The sequence below is a fragment of the Mirounga leonina genome, unplaced genomic scaffold (assembly GCF_011800145.1).
Source record: "Mirounga leonina isolate KUSES-001 unplaced genomic scaffold, KU_Mleo_1.0 Mir_150, whole genome shotgun sequence".
Taxonomy (NCBI): domain Eukaryota; kingdom Metazoa; phylum Chordata; class Mammalia; order Carnivora; family Phocidae; genus Mirounga; species Mirounga leonina.
In genome coordinates, this window is record NW_023270374.1 from 2,555,423 (window position 1) to 2,571,350 (window position 15,928).

A 15,928-nucleotide genomic window follows, 5' to 3' on the forward strand; every position below is an offset into this window, starting at 1 on the left:
CACACCACACACACTCACATCACACACACCACAGCCCCGCACATACAGACACCACACACACACTCACCTCACACACACCACCGCCCCACACATACACACACCACACACACACTCACATCACACACACCACAGCCCCTCACATACACACACCACACACACACTCACATCACACACACTACACAAAGACCGCATTCACACACACATCACACACACCATACTCTGCCCCACAAATACACATACCACACAAATACACACTCATCATACACTCTCCCCCTCCACACACCACACACACGCCACACAAACACAGACATGACACACAAACATACACCATGGACACCACACACACGAACCCCCTCACCCCACACACCTGGAGCACCCGGGCAGGCAGTCTGCAGATGGAGATACGTGGAGCCAGAACCGGAAGGATGCCAAGAGATCACCCGTTTGTGTGTGGTCTCTGGCTGCGGGGGAGGGAAGGGGTGGTAAGAGCAGGCGGCAGTGATTTTCTGTCCTGCCTGATCCCCTGGGCACTTCTCGCTGCCCCTCGGCCTGAGGCTTCCAGGCACCACTGGCACCTGCTCAGCCTGCCCAGGACCAGGGACCCTCGGCCAGAGGGACAGGAATCAGTGGCTGAAAGCCCACTATTCCATGTCCTCATGCATCCCTTTAGAGATGTTTTTACCTCCTTCCTTGGAAGGTCCTGGCAAGACTGGGTCCACTTGCCCCCCGGGGCCACCGTCTCACACTGTGCCCTGCATTGGCTTTCCTTCTTCCCTTGACCCCTGGGGCCAACCCCCAAGTGCATGTGTGCTCCCCAGTCCTCGTGTCAGGGCAAGCCCGGCAGAGCGCACACGGCTCTGGCAGCTGGTCTGTAGCCTCTCGGGCTCTTTCAGGGGTGGCTCCCATCTCCCTCCACACCAGGTCCTGTCCCTGACCCCTTATCCTGGGGGCTTCAGCTCTGTCCCTGGTGCAGGGACTGAAGTGTAAGCCACAAAAGCAGATATGCTGGAGCCCTCAGAATGTGACCTCAGTTGCTCTAGGATATTTAGAGAGGCAACCAGTCATAATGAGGTCACTAGGGTGGGCCCTAATCCCGAGAGGGTCATCATACAAGAGGAGAAATCTGTTCACAGGGACAGATGTGGAGGGAAGACAATGTGAAGAGGCCCAGGGAGAAGACAGCACCTGGTCGTTTGCCTGTCTCGACCTGGAGCATCAGGCTACACAATGTCTTCATTCTGAGCCTGGAGGTGCTCAGAAAAGCCTCTCCTAGTGACTGGTGATTCACAGTATTACGTGCAGATGGAACGCAAGCCCCCCACTTCCCTTGCTCACCTGAGACCCTGTGGGGTGCGGTGGAGAGCAACCCTGAGCCTTCTCTAGTTCTGGAGGTGAGAGGGGCTGGAGAGGAGGTGCAGTCCAGGCCCATCGCACTGTGGGCTTCAGGCAAGTGACCCTGGCTGTTCCTTAGTCTCTCCCCTGTGAAATGTAAAATGTAATTCTCGCTTTCCTGACCGCGATCCAAGACAGCACCGAAAGCCCCTCTGAGGAGGGAAAGTGATAGCCAGGGAAGTCACATTGTTGTCCCATAGGGCAGGGCTGGTCAAAATTCCAGAAGCTCTTGGACCCTCTTGGGGGCCTGCTGGGGTGAAAGGGCATGGGTTTTGAGGCCACAGAGAGTTCAAACTGCAGACCCCCTGCTTCCCAGCTTTGTAACTCACCTGAACAATGGGGGATGGATGACAACCACTGAGTTCCTGTGCGAGCCCTTGGTGCCCTGGGGGCAATCTGTAAATGTCATCATCAATATCCTGAAAACCACAGTGGCTGCTAGTGGTCTGGGCATGAAGCAAAGGTAGTCATAAGAACAGAAAAGAAAACCTGCTGAGCCACAGAGGGTCCAGGGGAAATAAGTTAGAAACTTCAGGAAAGCACCGGGACTTAGCCAAAAATGTCTTTGGGGGAAAAAGAAATCAGGCCTTCGGTGAATACCTATTCTTCACTTTGGCCAGGAAGGCACAAGAAGACTTGCTCCCTGATGTTTCTTTATTGGGGGGTGGGGGATGGTCTTACCTCCTGCAGTAGAAGTGACCTCAGGATGCAGGAGGGGAGGGCATGTGGCCCACCCTGCTGGGCCCAGCCTCAGAGACAACTGAGGATTTTAACCAATCTCCTGAGCTGGGCCTTGGGTGACTGAACTCAGGTAGAATCTTTTCTCCCTCTTTTCTTTTTTCCTTTAACAAACACATAGGTGACCGCTTATCTGGGCTGGTGTGGTCTGGGAAAGAGCCGCATCTGTCCTTCTCTGAGAACAAGGAGGCTGTCCTCAGTCACCCTCAGGATGGACTCTGCAAACTAAAGCATCTCTTGTCCAGAAAAGGGGAAGGGACTGCCCTGGTGCCATGTCTCATGGGTGCCGTGGAGCTCTCGCCGTTCCCGGGCAGGGCCTGGTCTGGGTCTCCTGGGGTGCGCTGGCCTTCTGGGTGGCTCTCAGCAGGACAGTCCTTCAAACCCCACCGGATGCAGGGACGGGAGCCACAGCACTCGGTGTGTGGTCCAGGACTTGGAGAGAGAGACCTAGGAGAGGGGCTGGCGGTGAGGAGAAGGCCACTCCACAGTCCCACGCACGGTCTGCCCTGCAGCTGCCACGGTCCAGTGTTTTCTTCTGACCCTCACTGTGACCTTGCTGTTCCCTTGGAAAGGTTTGTCCAGGCAGCTGCCAATATCCAGGATGGAGACTCTGGGGACAGCATCTCGAAAGCAGCCCACATGAGTTTTAGCTAGAAATAAAAAAAGGATAACATTCAAAAGACAAAGCAGTTCCCTGTTCTTGGCTTGTTACTGTTCCTATTGCTGTGCTCTCAGTGGGGCTCAGGACTGGTCACCTCCAAGAGGGTTTTGGCCCTGTCGGCACCTGTGTCCTTGTAGAGAGTCCACACAGCTCACAGGGGTCCTTTCTTCCTCACCGGGGCCATTTGCCCAGGTCCTCTGCTTCTCTTGGCTGTGGGAAGGGTCTTTAGAGAGGACAGCTTCGGGTGTGTGCAATGACAAATTTAAGCCCAAAGCCCAACAGCCATCATGGAGCTCTGGCTCTGTGCCACAAGCATGTTTCCTGTGGAACAGACTCTTCTCCCAGGGAGGCCTGGGTTCATTACCAACATCCACCACAGCTCTGGTCAAAGCACAGATGTGGTTCCATGCCCATAGGTGGTGATGGTGCTATGAGGGCCTTCCTGGAAGACTTGATGGCAGAGCTGGGTTTTGAGGGGTGAATAGGAGTCTGGGGTAACAGAAGTGTGGGAATGGAGAAGGTAGACATTCCAGGCAGGCCATAAGCATGTTCAATGACATGAGACAGGCCAGTGTGTTTAGGAAACAGAGCATCTCAGAATGTCAGAGGGCTCATTGTGAACGGGCAGATGGGTCTGAGTGAGAATACACTAGGGCTGCCTGATCATCTTCTCTGTACATGACCTCTTCAGCCATATAACTTGTACTCCTAGAGCCCTCCTGCTGGCTCCTCGCTGGAGACCTCTGTGTCCAGCCACCCCATCGTACTCACAGTAGGTTAAACTCTCTGCCCTCTCCTGACCAGGTAAACGTACCCATCAGCATAGCCACATCCCCCCTACATTTCAAACAGAATTCTGAATCAGCCTGTACTTGCTGGGGGTGTCAGGATCTCTCACCTGAGTAATTTCACTTGATTCTCAAATTCTTCCCTGAGAAATGGGTTTGCTGAGCCCCATGTCCAGGCGACAAAATGGAGGCTCGAGGATCATGACTTGTTTCAAGTCAAAGAGCCAGGAAGTGTAAGCTGGGTCTTGCCACCTGGTTCGAGAAAAGGTCCACCACCAACAACCCCCTACAACCCCACGCACACCCACAGGTATTGTAGCGCCCACAGATGGTCACTGTAGGTGACAGGTATCTTCCCTGCAAGATATGGGCCCTGCAAGTCCAAGTTCAAAGGGCTGTGATCTGGTGATGGTCATGGCTGATGTCTCCTGGGTGCCGAACACTCTATGTGCCTTCTCTGGTCACCCCTTGGGAGCCGATGATGTGCGGGCTTATTTCCCAGCTCTTCAGGTGAGAAAGCTGAGGCTGGGCCCAGGTAAGCGACTCATCCAAGTGCCCAAGTCTGCCAGGCGAGGACAGGAAAGCCATGTTTGCTCAGGGTTCTCCTGCCTTGTGGGTCCAGCACTGCAACCTCAAGAGGGGGCAATAAGCTGCTGGATCCTGCCTTTGTTTCTCCCGAGCAGAAGGGAGAGGAAGAGGACAGCCTTTGCCTGCCAGTGCTCCTGTGCTCTTCAGCACCAACAGGAGCCGGCCATTAGATGCGCTCTGGCTGGGAGAAAACACAAACGCAGGACCTGTGATTGATGTCAGGTTGCTAAGGAAAGAAGAGCTTCCAGCCTGGGGCACAGAGGGGACTCACCCATTCTGTCCCCTCTTGTAGTTCTTCCTCCTCAGGGCTGCTGGACATAGGAGATGACACTGCTGAAGGCTTCAAGGAACCCCAGTCCTCCCTGGACCCCCTCACCTTGCTCATCTCATCAGCCCTGCACACATCTTATCAGACAATTTGGGTGCAATGACCAAATGGTGTGGATAGCATAATGATTGACCTTGATTAGTAGTGGGACTTTGGAAACGTTGGCTTTGCGTGTGTGAAAGTGCTTGCTACTTGGCATTCTGTTTTCAAATTTAAAAATGACATTTGTGGCTGGTGGCCCCATGGAGGCCATGGAGGCCACCTCCTTACTTTCACAGTTGAGGAGACAAGCTTAGAGAAGGCACACTATTTGCCCACTGTGATCTGGGAACCTACCCTGTGATAAAGGCGTGCATGCTGGAAGCATCGCTGAGCCTTGCTCCTTCAGCACCCTGACCAGAAAGCAGACTGAGGAAGTGGGTGACTGACAGATGAAAAAACGATGTTCCTGTGGCTCCCAGGAAAGGAGAATGTGCCAAATACAGGGACAGCCCAGAACTTTGTAGCAGGAGAAAGTCCTCAGTAGGATCAGGAAGAACGTGCAGGTTGGGTTCTCAGGGAGGCAGACCCTGGGGCAGGTCGAATCTTAGGCATGCTCCTGGGATTCCATCCCCCCTGCGCCCCAGAAGAGATAAGAAGGACACAGGGTGGGGCTGAAGAGAAGAGGCTCTGTGACACCATCTGGCCAGACACCCCAGCACACCCTGTGGGGAGCTCTGAGACTGGGATTACCCTTCGGAGTTGTCCTAGGAGGGACACGTGTCCCCAGATCTTGGGTTACATTACTCAGTCTTTGGATGCCTCCCTCAAGGAAGGGGACATGACTGGGTGAGGTGGCTCTCTGCAGCTGAGACAAATCCCCAGGGAGCTGACCATGCAGCTGAGGGCTCTGGAGCTAAGGGTACACCCTTAATTCCTGAAGGCAGCTGAGGGTTACATTTCAGCATCCTCTGCACACCACCCCTGAGACATCAGCCTCTCTCAAGATTTGAATCATGCCTGGCAGGAATCTGAAACCATCTGTCTTTCTGCAGATACCATTGCAGCCTCCCCAGCCATCATTCCTTGTCAGCATCACCCAGTTTTCCCAGCCAGAGTCAGAGAATTTTGCATAGACACTCCATCAACTGACATCCTCAAGGGTGACTATGTGCCTGGTTCTACTGGGGAAGTTGAGGCAGCTGGGCCGGGGAGAAAGAGGCCAGTCAGGCTAAGAGCAGCTGTCTCTGGTGTAATTAGAACTGCACAGTGTCCTTCTGCATGCCTCTGCTCCAACCCAGGTAGCAACAGGAACACAGTATACCACACAGAGATGGTCCCATGGGCAGCTCTCAGGTGCAGGCACAGATTACTCCTCAGCTGAAGCTCGTCCAGCTCCAACATTGGTCCCAGGACTATCCTGTGGGGACAAGAGAAAGTCTGGTTCATTTTTTGTGTGTAATAGTCTTCTGATTCCATCTGGTTTTGTTATCAGGGTCTATAAGGTGGGAGCATGCTAGAGAGGTAGCCAGAGGCTCATCATGGGGCCTTGTGGACCTTGGATTCCTGAAATTTTTCCCCTCTAGGTGTGATAGGAAACCACTGGGTGTTCCTTCTTTTTTGCTTTTACCTTTGTTACTCAAGTGCGATGTGCATCCAGAAAAGTGCACAAATTAGTAGGTGTGTAGATAGCTTTGGGGTGTATTGCCATCTCAAGATACTAAGTCTTCTAATCCATGAACATGGGGTATCTTTTCATTTGTTTAGATCTATTTTAATTTCTTTCAGCAATCCTGTAGTTTTCAGTGTACAAATTTTTGTACCTCCTTGGTTAAATTTATCCCCAAGTATTTTATTCTTTTTGATGCTGTGGTAAATATAATTGTTTTCTTAATGTAATTTTCTGGTTGTTTATTGATATTGTATGGAAATACAACTGATTTCTATGTGTTGATCTTGAATCCTGTAATTTTGCTGAGTGTGTTTATTGCCTCTAGTAGTCTTTTTTTGTGGATTCTTCTGGGTTTCCTATATATCAGATCATGTTATCTGTGAATATTAATGATCTTACTTCTTTATTTTTAATTTGGATACTATTATGGGCTAATTTTGTTCCCCCCAGATTCATATGTTGAGACCTAAACTCTAATACCTCAGAATGTGACTGTATTTGGAGATAGACTTTGTGGAGGTAATTAAGGTGAAATGAGGCCATGTGGATAGGCCCCATTCCAATCTGACTGGGGTCCTTATAATAAGAGAATATTTGGATGCAGGATGTGTGTGCAGAGAGGGACAGCCATGTGAAGAGGGTGGCCATCTGTAAGCCATGGAGAGAGACCTCAGGAGAAACCAAACCTGCCAACACCTGATCTCAGACTTTCAGCCTTTGGAACTATGAAAAAATAAACTTCTGTTGTTTACACCCCCCAGCCTGTGGTATTCTGTATGGCAGCACTAACAAACTAATACAGACACCTTTGTTTTAATAACAGTGATCTTCCAGAAAATTGTTGCATCTGCTTCATGATCTTTGCTGGGTCACAACCGAGGTCTTTTTGGGGACTGTCTGCAGAGTTGAGGCCCTGACTAGGATTTTCTGACAAAGAGTTGCAGATCTTATACTCATGTGGGGAGAAGAACTTATTCTGGTGTATCGGTTTTCCTGGCAAGGCTGGCTAGGTCGGGCAACATCCCAAAGAAACAGAGGTCTCTCCTGTTTTCCTTCCTTGGTCCCCAAGCCAAGACCATCCTTGCCATTTTAGGACAGCTTTGCCCTCCCCTTCTCCTTTGGCCTTTACCACCCTCTACCCAAGATGGGTGTGGGCAAGTTAATTTGATGGCAAGGCTCATTGTCCTCTTCTTTTCAGTGATTATGTTGTTCCCCCTTCTCTCTGTCACCGTCTGGTCTCGGTGTTGACTTTCATCAGAGGGGTGACTGTATCCTCTCTGTGGTTCCCCAAACACTAGGCCCTCTGCCTCACCCTCTCTCATGCCAGACAGTTGGGCCCCATGCAGCCCCAGCTTTGACCAACCCACCTCCTAGTGACATGGAACATAAGACCCAGGAGGAGGGTGGGTATCCCACCCTTTTTACCTCTTCTGGACCTCCTATAACAACTCCCCATGTCCCTCGGTGGGCCACTGAGCTATGACTCCAGTGCCATTTCCCTTCTTGCAAAATGGGAATAAAATCATGATCCACCTACTCTTTGTGGTGGTCAGTCTAAGAGGTTATAAATGCAACATGAAGAAATGGCAGCTCAGGGAAAATGCCTTCTCCAGACAATATCACCTTCAAAGGTCATTCCATTTGGAATTGTGCAACCACCTTCTAGCATGGAGAAAAATTCTCCAGAATAACCAATAAGGCCATTCATTGGTGCAAGAAATAGGAAAGGCCTCTGCATGTAAGTCTGAAGCCTGAAGTGTTCTCAGCTTCTGCTGCATTTCCCTTTAGACCAAGTCAGACCTCAATTTGTTGTTTATCCATCCATGGCTCAATTTTATGACCATGATGCTTCTCCCCTTCAGACTTGGGTTTGAATCCTGGCTCTCTCACCACTGAGGTGAGAGACTATAAGAGCTGTGTCCACTTGAATGTTGCCTCAGTTTCCTCTTCTGTAAAATGGGGTTGCTAATCCCTGTTTCATGGTGTTATCATGAAGATGAAATGAAGGAGTGGTTCTAAGTACTGGATCTAGAATGTCGCAGGAGATTCATTCTAAGATAATAATAAAGTATTTATGTACAGGAAAGTTCATAGAAAGTGGTTTATTACAGGGAATAATAGAAAACAATCTAGGTGTTTAGGACTAGGGGAGTCAGTAAATCCACTGAGACCCAGGAGACCCATTACAGGACAGCAGGATATGGTCCCTACAAAAGATGATGTAGGTATACTTTCAGTGACATGGAAGGGTGGTCACAATAGAGTGCAAATTGTTAAAATACAGATTATGGCACTTTTCTTTAGAATAGTCTTTGGCAATGGGGCCATATTAGTTGTATCAGTCAGCATCTTCCCACCCACAACTGTTTCAGGGAGCTTCCCTTTGCCCATGTCCTCATGGTCAGGCTTGGGCCAGGGACCCTGTCCTAGCCATGTTCATCAGACCAGGAGTGGTTAGTTGAGCAAAGCTGAGCAACCAGATTATTTCTTTTGAGAAGAATCTTGGAAAGCAGACAGAGTGCTGAGCACAAGCATTTTGGAGGTGACCCCCGCCCCGGGGGTGTGGAGCAGGGAGGATGGTGGGTCAGGAGCCAATAAGGGAAGCTGTTCTATAGGAGGCCAACTGGACTAGGAGGAGGTAGGGTGGAAAGACCTGCAGCCTCAGGGAACGAGAGTGAAGGAGATGGAGAGTCTGAGAGTCACCACGGAGGCCTTGTCACTGTCATGGAGCTCAGCTGCACCCTGCCCCCTTGCCATTGAGAGGTGTCTCTCTGGGGGTGGTCAGTTTGCCATCATCATGCGTGGTCCTGGGCCTCCGGGCAGAGAAAGAAAGTAGAGCCCACAGTAAGTATTGAGAGAAACCTGAGGATAAGAAATAGAACCTTCCACATGCCATACAGTAAATGGGGGTCAGTGCCTGTCTCTATGCCCCCACCCTCACCAGGTCAGGGCATACAGACTGGCTTCCAGCTACCAGGTTTGTGGTCTCTCTGCCTTCAGCTCACTTAGTCCATGGAAATCTGCTCGTGTACAGGACAAAAATGCTGGAGAATTAACATTTCCCACCCCTAGCAACAGACCTCAACCAATGACTCATGGGGGTGGGTGTAGAAATACCCAAGCTCCCTTGCTCTTTGGGGGGTGGGGTAACTCAGGATTGCATGTCTACTCTGGGTCCTAAACTTCCAAGAAGGATAGAGCCTCAGTTGCCCTCAGTGGTGACCTGCTTGCCAGTACACCCTTTGTGGGCTCCCTTCTCTTTCTGGCCTCACTTCCCCACTCCTCCACTCCTGTATCTTGGGATCAGATAATCTACTCACACCCACATCCTCGTCTTGGGTCTGCTTCTGGGAGGACCCAAACTGGAGCATATCACCAAGTTTGGTTTTCTCTGCCCCTTCTTGCATCCTAGACTTGTCATTTTGCAGCTGACATGGGGTGTGGGGGGGTGTTATGGACTGAATATTTGCATCCTCCCACCCCTCCGAATTCATATATTGAAACATATTCCTCCAAGGGGATGGCATCAGAAGGTGGGGCTTTTGGAAGGTGCTGAGCTCATGAGGGTGGAGCCCTCACGAATAGGATTAGTGCCCTCATAAAAGAGACCCCAGAGAGTTCCCTTACCTTCCCATCATGGGGGGCCCAATGAAAAGATGATGATCAACCAACAAGCAACAGAGTCCTCACCATACACCAAATCTGCCGGCACCTGGATTTTGCACTTCCAGCTTTCAGAACCGTGAGGAATATATTTCTGTTTTTTTAAATGGTTTTCCTTTTTATGTAATCAAAGACTGGTGGATAAACATAAATACAGCACAGTTACTTCAGATCATTCTTCATATTGTATACACACAGACCGATGAATGTAATCTGAAAGAAACCTGCAGTCGGCAATGAAACGCATACTTTTCCTTCCCTCGCTCAAAAAAATTTAAAAACACACAAATTTAGAATCTCATCAGCACACACTCTCTTGTGACAAATGATTCAGACATAAATAGTGGGTGCAAAGAAACTATATACTAACATATGTAGAACCTTTGTTAATGAAAACCCAGAAGCAGCTGTAAGGATGAAGATACATTCAGTGACTGATAACTAGTTGTGTCCTGAGGGGCGCCATCGACAGAGATCGTGCTGCAGAGAAAAGCTATGTTACACACACAATGAGAAAATGAACTGCAAGATCGATGCATTCATGTTTAATACTGGAAAAATCACGGCCCTCCAAAATTTCTCCACGTTTGTTATAAAAGCCCTCTGCACTCAACTAAAATTAAAATGATCTTAAAAGGATAATACTTGTAAAGTTACTTAAGTCTTTTCAGCCACAGAAACTGCAATGGAAATAAATGTTCAGAGTCATTTTCAAAACAAAAACAAAAATCTATTCTTCTGATGACATGCATGATTAAAAGGTCTAGGCAAGATACATTGCTCTACATTCCCAATGACTAGGAAAAAAAACCTCAAGTCGATTTTTAGTTTGCAGATGGTCAAAGGATTTTGTATTCCAGCAGGAGTTCAAATCTTCTGGACCTTTTCACCAACAACTACTGGATGTTCTTTTCTGATTTTCTCAGCAACATCAGCTTTGTAACTGTAAAAGCAATTGTGTACATCGGAGTAATGGTGTACCTCACAGTAAACATTTCCACACTGGCATTCAAACCCAGTAAGTCCCACTTTCTTCCTGCACATGAAACAGCAATTCTTTTTTTGTTTTGGTTTTTCAGGAGACTTGCTTTGCTCTTCAGATGGCTGTTGTGCCGTGTCTGACACGGAAGCTTGCAGGTCTTCTGTTTCAGGTCCTGCTTTGTCCACAGATGTACTGTCCACTTGGGAAGATGCTACAGATTCTGATAAAGTGACTGATTTGATACAGGGCTTGGCTGCACAGATGAAGAGGTGGGGTCTAGCGGTGACCGAGCATCCGGGACACTGCCGTCTGTGCACTGGACGGGTAAACATTCAGACAGACTACTGACAGGAGCTGCAGGGGGGCTTATTCTGCCATTACTACTATTCTGTCTTTGAAGATGTTCTCTATAGCACGCTGCACACATGCCATTTGTACGAGGGTTTGCATAAAATCCGCAGCCAGTGGAACAAAGCACAGGCATTTGGCTGTGATTAGTTTCTTGAGCCATGTTCCTCTGTTGCACACCCGGTGGCAGCCCTCCCCGCCACGCTATGCCCGCCGCTGCCGGTCACCGCCGGAGAGTGGGGACAGGTGAGGCTGCCGAACCCCTGCTCCCTCCATCCTGCTGCCGTGGCCGCCGCCCAATGTATTTCTGTTGTTTAAAATCCACTCAGTCCCTGTGACCCTGCAGCCCAAACAGACTAGGGTGGGTTTGTCACCTTTGGCTGTCTGAGGTCATTGACAGTCACCATCTTCCGCTCTGACTCCCTGGTCTTAGGGGCACTTCTTGTGGTTTAGAGACTCAAAGATCAGGTTCTTTCGCAACAAAGAGCTTCTCACCTTCGTCGCGCCACAGCCATGTGGTTGAGTCTGTCACTCCAGAGGGAAGCCGCTTGTCTGGCTGGAGTGGCTCCCACAGCGGCGCGGGGAGAGGTTGCCCTCGGCGTCCTCTGCTCAGATAAAAAGGGATTTCAGCTAGGTGCTGCCAAGAGTTATGCACGGGGGCAGGGGGCGGCCTAAATGTATTAGCGAAGTTGTCTGCTGAGTAACGGAATTGCTGAAATAATTTGCCGCATTAAACAAACACGGGAATGCAAAATACAAAACCAAACCAAACCAGACAAAACCTCCCTTCAACCTGCCGTGCACCCAACGACTGCTTGTTTGCCTTCTCTACAGTACGGCTACGAAACGGCCGTGGCCTGGGAAAATTCTGTTTGTGGAGACAGGACATCCTGCAGGGGTTATTCCTCAGGGTGAAGGGTTAAGTTGTCCCCTGCACGTCGGCACATTCACACTCCAGATGTCAAGATGCAATTTTGTTTGTCTTTGCTGGGGAGACTCAAGGCTATCTAGTGATGTCAGATGTTTTCTGCTTGCATTTCTCAATTAGCATTTTCTAAAATAAAATTTCTTTTTTTTTAAGATTTTATTTATTTAGCTATTTAAGAGAGAGAGAGAGAGACAGAGAGTACAAGCAGGGGGGAGAGGCAGGGGGAGAGGGAGAGGGAGAAGCAGACTCCCCGCTGAGCTGGGAGCTCGATGTGGGGCTCGATCCCAGGACCTGGAGATTGTGACCTGAGCCGAAGGCAGATGCTTAACCCTCTGAGCTACCCAGGGGCCCCTCTAAAATAAAATTTCTAAAGAAAGCAAAACTGAGAACACTGGAGATGCGGCAGAAATCACACGGGATCCTGCTCACTGACTCTACATTTTCTAGGCCACTCAACCTTCCCGCTTCCCTCACTATGGTTCACCTGGCGGTGTCCTGCCCACTTCTTGGCGGGCTCTGTCTGACTTTCCACCAGCATGGGGTCATTCCTGTCCCCGCTGGCCCTTCCCAGGGCCGTGAGAAGCTGTGCCACTCACAGCTCCAGGTGGCTGCAAATGGGGGACTCACCCCAAGAGCAGCTCTCCCCCAAGGCCTGAGGGAGCTGGTCATCACATGCCCTGCAACCTGGCCTTTGGCTGGGATAGCGCTGAGGCATGTGATTTGCAGTCTCTAGAGTTTCTCTAGGCATTAAGCTCATCGCCCACCTAATGCCGCATTGGCTTGCTGCTGCCTATTCACCGGTTACCTTCTTCACAGTTCTTGACTGAGATTTGGGGGAACCCAAACCAAGGCACACTGCCCCGAATTAGTTTTCTAAAGCAAGTCTGACCGTGTTATGCCCAGGATCAAACACCTCGAGCATTTTCCCACCACTGCCAGAAAAAGAAAAAAGCCCTTTGTTTGGTGCTAAGACCTTTCTTCATCTGTCCTCAAGCTTCCTTACCAACCTCACCTGTGCCCTCCACCCTCGAACCCCTGCAGGTGCCTCTAGAGCTGCACCTGCTCCAGCCTGCTCCTGTATTCTTGCACAACCTCTTTGTCAAGAATGAATGCTGTTGGCCTCGTTGCCCCAGATCAGATGGCATCTCCTTGAGCAGCCTCCCTTGATTTCCCCAAAGTTCCTGTTGGCTCCTCTCTGCTTCCACGACTTTCAGTGTGACCCTCTATACAGCTCATGCGCATATGATGCTGTGTTCCTGGGCTCGAGGTGAGTCCCCTCCACCAATGATGAGTGTCCTGTCCCCTGGGACACAGTCTTATTCGTCCTATAGCTCCAGAGATGACCAAAAGGGCTGGCTCTCAAAAGTATTTTATTTTTACCAAAGAATAAGCAATGCGTGGATTTGTGTCTTATTCTCCCTGGAGTTCTGGGGGCGGGGGGGGCTTTGTACAATGTAACTCAAACCCTGCCATCACATGCTTGGACGTGACTTATCAGCTCACTGACACGTCACCAGCACCTATGACTGATGCTGTGACCTGGCCTCTGCCCAGCTCTCCGAAGGCACTTCCCTTCTTCACTCAGTCACACTGACCTTTACTGTCCTTTGCACATACTGGCCTCATCAGGCTGCCCTCTCTACCCAGGAGGCCCTGCCCAGAGACTTACCAGCTGGCTTCACCCTAACGATAGGTCGGATGTCACTCTTTCCCTGGCCGCCCTGCCTAAGGAGGCTCACCCTTCGACAGGCACAGAACCCTATTTGGTGTGAGCACCGGAGCCCAACTTCTTCCTTGGTTAGTTGTCTGCTCGTTTGCTGTCTGAATCCCCCACTGGGGCATAAGCCCCATGAGTGCGGGGACTTTATCAGTGATCTCTGTTTCTCTATCCCTGACATCTACCCAGTGCTGGCCTGACACACGGAGCAACAATTACCTCCTGAATGGATATTGGTTTCCAATTCTCGAAGCATTCCATGCATCCAGAGATAAAACAGCCACATGGACATAAATACTACACTCAGGTCCCATTGTCTGGCATCCTTAGGTTATGAGTGAAATTTTCCACACTGTTGAAGTTTAGACATTGAAAAAGTAAAGTGCAGTTTCCAGACATTGTTCTAAAATATATTAAACACAGACTTCTCGGTCTTCAGGAAATAAGTGTACCACACAAATGTCAACCTTTTCCTGAGCCATCCCTTTCAAGCACATGGCTCTCTCCTGCACTGGGGCATGGCTTGTCACGGACTGGAAAAGGGCTGGTCCTGATCCACCCAGGTATCAGTGACAACCAGCGCGAGGGTGCTGGAGGTCGGAGGTCCCCGGGGGCTCCTGAAGCCAGAGCTGAGGGCCAGCCATTCGGCTGGGGTGCCAAACGAGTTGCTGCTGAAACAGCTTCCGCGGGCGTGGGCACATTCTAGCAACTGCCTGGAGCGCCTCCTCCCAGAGCGCGTGACTCACGGTCCCCACCCGCCCACCCCCACAGGGGACAAGTGCCCCCGGCCCCACTCCCACCCCTGAAGTTTTCTCCTTGCTGGGAAGGCCACCTCAGGTTTGTTCTGATGAGAAGTTTCATACCTCTTTCTCCTCAAAGACTGAGTGCTGCAAAAGCAGTTGAAAAATAAATAGAAAAAGCTCCTCTTTGAGGCTGCACACAGCAGTGAAGAGAGACGCAGAGAGATGGGAAGGCCTGGGATGGGGTGCGAAAGGAGATCTGAATAGGGGTAAACAGGGAGATAAGGGAGGGGGACACAAGAAGGGAGGTGCAGGCTGGGACGGGCCACTTTGCCAAAGAGTCAAAAGGGACAAAACATGACCCGCAGTCACCCAAGCATTTTGGTCAAGTGGGATGGATAAAGGAAAAATATTTATCAGATATTTCAGGAATGTGTGCTCTTTCTCACAGTTGATAGCTTTCCCTGGAAAATGTCCCACGTGGACAGAATTGGCAGGGGCAGAACACAGAGCAGCCAATGTGCGACCACCAGGGCATGGCCCAGAGGATAGCCTTGCGGCCGCCGCCTACAAAAAGAGGTGGCCTTCCCTCACCCTGAACCGACCAAAGGTGATCGGCAAGGGAGACATTTCCGGAAAGGCAAAGTGCACGGCCCCGAGCCCGTGCCAGCCACTCGCTGTGAATGGGCGTGAGAGCCAGCCATGGCTTGGCACCATGCAGGGGTTCTGCTTATCAGCTGCCAGACCGGTTCTCCAGGACAAGTTTTGGAACTGATGGGCTCGTGCTTTCTTTCCCTCCACTTCTTACTGTTCTGCGAGGCTCCAGAGAGTGAGGGGGAGAAGCAAGCAGACTCTTGGTCCTGTTGAATGCATGGGGGAGACGTCTAGACCCTGGGGTCTCCAGTGGCCACGAGGGCCATAACCGGCTAGAGTTCCTGTTCCTGCTTGCCCCTTGCTGCCACTGCCTAGCCTACCGGTGCCACCCAGCCCAGGCTAGAGGAAACTTTCGGGGACTCCAGGGCACGCTCTTAAACCTTGGTACTTATCAGAATCATCTGCATGAAATCCAGATGCCCAGGGGTCCCGGAATCAGCATCTTGTGAAGCTTGTGGGTGATTCTGGTGTGCAGACAGGCCGTGACTCACAGCTTTGTAGGAAAGAAGGAACTGAAAGTGCCTTTCTGACTTAGTTTCTGGGTCCCATTCACGTCACCTCCCTGGTGTTTCTCGAAGTCCACCTGCCCGTGTCCATCCTCATCCAGGGCCAGCGGCTCTCCCAGGCTGTGGCAGGACCTTCCTCTTTGGTGTCCCAGCTCTGCTCTGTCCCTTTCCCCAAGCTTTTTTTCTTTTTTAAGATTTATTTATTTTAGAGAGAAAGAGAGAGTGTGTGCACACAAGTGGGGGA

At 50.5% G+C, this 15,928-nt stretch overlaps 1 pseudogene; it reads right to left on the reverse strand.

Annotated features, from left to right (window-relative positions):
* Positions 1–10,468: 10,468 nt before the first annotated feature.
* LOC118011069 lies at positions 10,469–12,093 on the reverse strand (annotated as a pseudogene).
* Positions 12,094–15,928: the final 3,835 nt, after the last annotated feature.